Source organism: Musca vetustissima, unplaced genomic scaffold (assembly GCF_032173495.1).
Source record: "Musca vetustissima isolate MV318-11 ecotype Yass unplaced genomic scaffold, APGP_CSIRO_Mvet_v1 utg261691, whole genome shotgun sequence".
NCBI lineage: Eukaryota > Metazoa > Arthropoda > Insecta > Diptera > Muscidae > Musca > Musca vetustissima.
In genome coordinates, this window is record NW_026883018.1 from 16,403 (window position 1) to 21,812 (window position 5,410).

Genomic DNA, 5,410 nt, shown 5'->3' on the forward strand with positions numbered 1-5,410 from the left:
GGTCTGCTTATTTGCAATATGTCTTTGACAAAGAAAATCGAAACGCATCTATGAGACCAAAATATAATCGAAACGCATCTATGAGACCAAAATATATTTGTACCCTACACAACTATGTTGTCAGGGTATTAACGCATTGTGGGGTCCCAATAGTTTGTAGCGCTGCAAAATATTGTTCCGGGACCCAACTTTTAGTATACCGATCGTCATATCTTGACTAGCCGAGTCGATCTAGACATTCGTGCCCGTCCGTCCATTATTATTTATAAACACGATACAGCCCACAGTTATGGGCAAATTGTCACGAAATTTTGCAAGTAGGACGGTTTCTGGTGGTGATATGTTTATCTTTATGGCCCGAACACCACGAAATTTTAAATGGAAAAGGGGATTTAGCCAAAAAATAAGGATGATCGTTTTGGTGAAGGTCGGTTAATATTTGGCGGGTCCAATCGATCCAAACTTTTATATGAAATATGAACAACATTGTATATTGCTATCCGAGTACGGATGTGGAAATTATACGTTATACGCCTGAATTCTGCCGGTAATCATGAACCATTACCATTGCCCAATATTAATTGAGGCTCCTCTTTGTACCTTTGGACCTCTCTCTCTCTCCAGATCATTAATATCCTTCCTGACATGCTTAGATGGGTGCCTATCGATAATGAGATTAATTGGTTGGCTACTAATACACAAGCAGGTATTGCATCGACAACATCTTGTTGTGTTGACGCACAGGAAGGATCTTCGCAGTCCTCAGGGCGATATTTTGACAGGATGAAGGCTTTTCAATTGCGTTACTAACGTTGGCGGACCACACTGGAGCGGGCTAGCGACATGAGAACCCTGCTCCTGATCTTATCACAAATAGCTGTGGTATGCGCGGACGGCTTACAAATGCTATCGAATGTGACCTCTGGTCGGAATTTTGGACTAATCGACCTGCACATTCAAAGGTAGCCGCATCTCCTCTGTCTATGTGGTGATCCGTCAATATTTAGCCGACCAAATGAAACAATACAAAAGTGACAAATTTTGCATCGTATGGCGTAAATGGGGAAATATGATCCGGAAAGGGGAGATGTGTAGTATATCATATGGTCGGCCCTCTCCCACTATACTGCTCCGCTCACTGGTTTTATACTATACCAGAAAATCGTATAGAAAACCAAAAAGTATTCTTATGAATGATGGGTAGGATTTTTTAAAGAAGACGAAAAAACTTCATATAGAAGAACAGAAAATTTTCAAGGATCTCCAGAAGATTCTTACCTTGAAGACCAGAAGTCCCTTCAATAGAAAACTAAGTTTTTTTTCATAGAAAACAATAGGTCTTCTTATAGAATATAAGGCATTCGTATGGAATACTGAAAGAAGAAGAAGACCTGTTACATTCTAAGTGGACTTCTCTTATAAAAAGATATTCTGGTCTTTATAGAAGATCGCCTGGTTTTGTAATAACCTGATAAGACCTATGGTAATTTTTAATAAGACCTCCTATCTTCTCCTATCTAAAAATCCTGACTTGGTCTTCTATTAGAACACTTCTTCTGATCTGCTTGTCTTCTACAGGAAAACCTCCTGATCTTCTCTAGGAAAACTTCCAGGCCATTTATAAGAATAGTTTTTTGGCTCTCTTAATAGCTATCAGATTGTCGGACATTTCAATGTCGGATATGGAAAATTACTACAGCAGATTCTAAGGTTTACTACAATATGGCAAGGAAGGAAATGCCTAGAAAACTGAAATCTCTACAGTCTATCTCATAGATGGCGCAACTAGAATTTTGGTAGGTAGGAACCTTTAAGTTGGACTTATGTTTTCATAAATTGCTTCCTAGTAAGATGTCAAGAACCTGAATTGTCAAATTACAGCCAATTCGGTACAAAATTCAAAATAACAAAAATGGAGCTTGACCTGTAAATGGAGGCCGTGTCAAAGCTTCGACACATATCGACATTTTTCTACAAGGTAATTAATTTACTTCGAAAGCCTTGGATTTTCTATTTCCATCTGCAAATTTTTCAATACATTTGTAACGCTCTCCAAAAGACTGGAATTCCAAATTACGAGTATCTCGGTGTGAATATTGGACCTTTACATGGGACCCATGTAAAAAAAAACACGTCGAAATCTTACTTTTGACCAGATGAGTAGTCACAACATTAATTGCGATGATAAAAACAAGCGGGATCGTAATAAAACGTTGAACTATACCGATCATATTTTCCAAAATTCCGTAAAGAACCATAATTCAATTGTACATATGGAGTCTGTACCTAAGGGGGCCTATGAATGGCTATATAGCCGATGCTGCAAAAATTCTAATAGACAAGCCGGGCGCGTCCCCAGATTTAAATACATAGAAGATCATACTAATTTATTACAATAAGTTCAATTTGGAGGTAATGATATAGGTGGTTGATCAAACTCAGTACCGGCGGGTGTCGTTGATTTGCCCACGAGTCACTCTCCGGCGTAACCTTGCGATCGTAAACAAACATATTTTACAGATGTGGGTGTCTTCGCATCTGTAGTCAAGTTTACCGCTACAAGCACCCGGCCAAAGGGCAAAAATGGATGAAGAACAATCTCGACCATCCTTCTGAGTCGCGCGGGGACTCAAACCCAAATTCCGAATCTAAACACGACGATCTCAGAATGCCGGAGGAACGAAGAGGTTGAATAGAATAGATGGTGGAGGAAGTGAGTAAAGATATCTCCAAGCTCACAAAAAGGAATTTGCATCCATCTGGGACCCAAAGGCGAAAACTGGCCAGGATGAATCGATGGCTCAGAAGACTAAGCCTAATCTTTCCTCGACTTCCTCGAAAATGGCGAAGACGGCTCTGAATAAGTCCTCTGTGAAAAAAACGGGAAAAGGACCCAAAAGTACTTTATGAAAGAGGAAGAGGGTAGCAGCAATTGGTAGGAAGAGAAGAAAGCCAAGAGCTGCCACCGAGACGAACTCTGCTATGCAGTCAGTTGGTATAAATATAATACAGAGCCAATCCAAAGTTAAAGGAGACTGTCTCGAGAATACATCGAAAGAGGACGGTGAAGCTGATATTAATATCAAGAGAGGTTAGTCAAAACGTTACTGGATGTGTTCTAGATGCTCTATAGAAATGAGCACTGAAACTGAAAAAGAAGACCCATAAGTAGATGAAAAATAGTTTCCCGTCGGTTGATATAAAAAGACAGCTGAGAAAACCCAAAGTTAAAGGAGGCTGTCACGAGAATCCATCGACTAAGGCGGTAAGGCTGGCACTATTATCAAGAAGAAGAGCGCTGAATCGCAATCCTCCGTAAATCCTGGACTTTACGAGCGTGGTAGCAACACTTGGTAAGGAACTACCATCTTACGCGAAGGTTGTCAAGAGGCGCTATAGAGACAAGCTCTGCTAAGCAGCGATCGACAATAATAGTGAGTTCGACAAACTAAAAAGGGACCCATAAGTAGTTGAAAAATAGTTTCTTGTCGCCTGATAATAGAATACAGCTAATACAACTCAAAGTTAAAGGAGACTGTCTCGAGAATCTAGCGACTTAGGGCGACGAAATTGGATCTAATATCAAAAAGTCAAGCGCTTAATCGGAATGCTCCGTAAATTCAGAAATAACTATGTGGACTTTACGAAAGAGGAAAAGGGTAGCAACAATTGGTAGGAAGCCACTAGGAGCTCTGTAGCCTTCTTTAGAGGTTGGAGCAAGGAGTTCAGGACAGAACGCACACTCAAAGTATTTGGTAAGCTGGTGAAGAAGTGGGAAGTCTTCAACAGGGAAGAGATTTATATGAGATTTGAGCGGAATATTTAAACATCATACTGGCATAACGGTGTGATCAAAAGAAAATTGGGATCTAAAATCATTTTTTTTTTATATGGTACCAACAAATTGAAAAGACATATAGACAACAATTATAATGAATAAAAAACAAATTGGATTATTTTTTCTTTGGATACATAATTTTCGCACAAAAAAGTTGTCAATATAGGTTCTCCTTATGGTATAAACCCCCTATAGGAGTAACGTTCATTTTGGTATTTTGAAGATTTCGGTCACATGTTCGAAACGAAGTAAGTGTAATATGGTATTTCGGGCTTTGTAAGTTTCTTTACATTCGATTTTGGGTATTTTAAAGGGTACTGACCTTTGAAAACTGTTCCACTGTGTTAATTCACACACATTCTGAATCCATTTAAAAAGTGCTCCTGTTATCAATCCAAAATATGAGAACAACAACACATTCATCATAAAATAAAAGGTTTCTTAGGTTTCCTCTTGTTGTTGTTCTTGTTCCATGTTTCGCTGTGTGTTGCAGACACATGTTGGTCTTGGCTGCTACTTGGTGGGCTTGTTTGTTTTATTTTGTTGTTGCTGCTTCTGTTATGTTGTTTTTGGTTGAGCGGCGGTGCACGGAACCGAATGGAACCGCATGTTTTACTTTGGCGACTGACTTTTCATTTCACTTTTCGTTTACAAAATATATATTATTTTATTATCGAAATTACATACATATATAGGAAGGCACACACAAACAAACATCAAATATATAAAAATAAATATGTATGTTTGTAGCTCAAACAGAGACAGAACAAATAAAATTTTATTTGGCTATAGCCGACTTTTAAGTCACCGAAAATGTCTTTGATTAGATTGGCGTCGTAGTATTGCGGGTTATCTAGAGAGATTAGCGATTCAATAATGGGGAATAGGTAAGGTTTTCGGTGGTATTTTTAAATAAAATTGGATGCTCGGGAGTATAAACGGCACTTTAAAAAACTGTAAGGTATTAATTTTTCGAACAACCTCTAGAATTTTAAGAAAATTGGTGTTAGTATTTTTTCTGGTAGAAATAAACCTAACAATAATCGTAAATATAGGTTCATATCTGAGTTCAAGAATTTAGCCAATGCGTTATATTTTGGAAATTAATGTTCTCATTGTGTAGATTTCAAAGAATAATAATTTTGGGTCCATGTTTGTTTTCTCCTGATGTATAGGAAACATTCTTACTGAAATGATAGTAGTAGTGCGGAGCAGTCACATCAATTCGTATTAGTCCCGAAATGACAGCACGATATTAAAAACTTGCCTGGATGTGGACTATGACCTCCTGATACACTGCATCTATTCAACTGGCCAGGTAAACACACCCAACAGTCTCTAGAAGCTCTTTTAGTGCTTTCAATCCAGGTTGCTACTTTTTTTGAACAACTTTACAACCAATCAGACTGAATTTTAGTATTTTATGTACTCAATGCGACAAATGAAATGACATGAAAAATCAATAAGCCAGCAGAATAAAATTAACTTGCGAATTTTTTCGTGTGACCATTTTTCTCAACTTTCGACATGGATTGTGGCGATAAGAGGGCATCGATTAACTTTCAGCAGTGT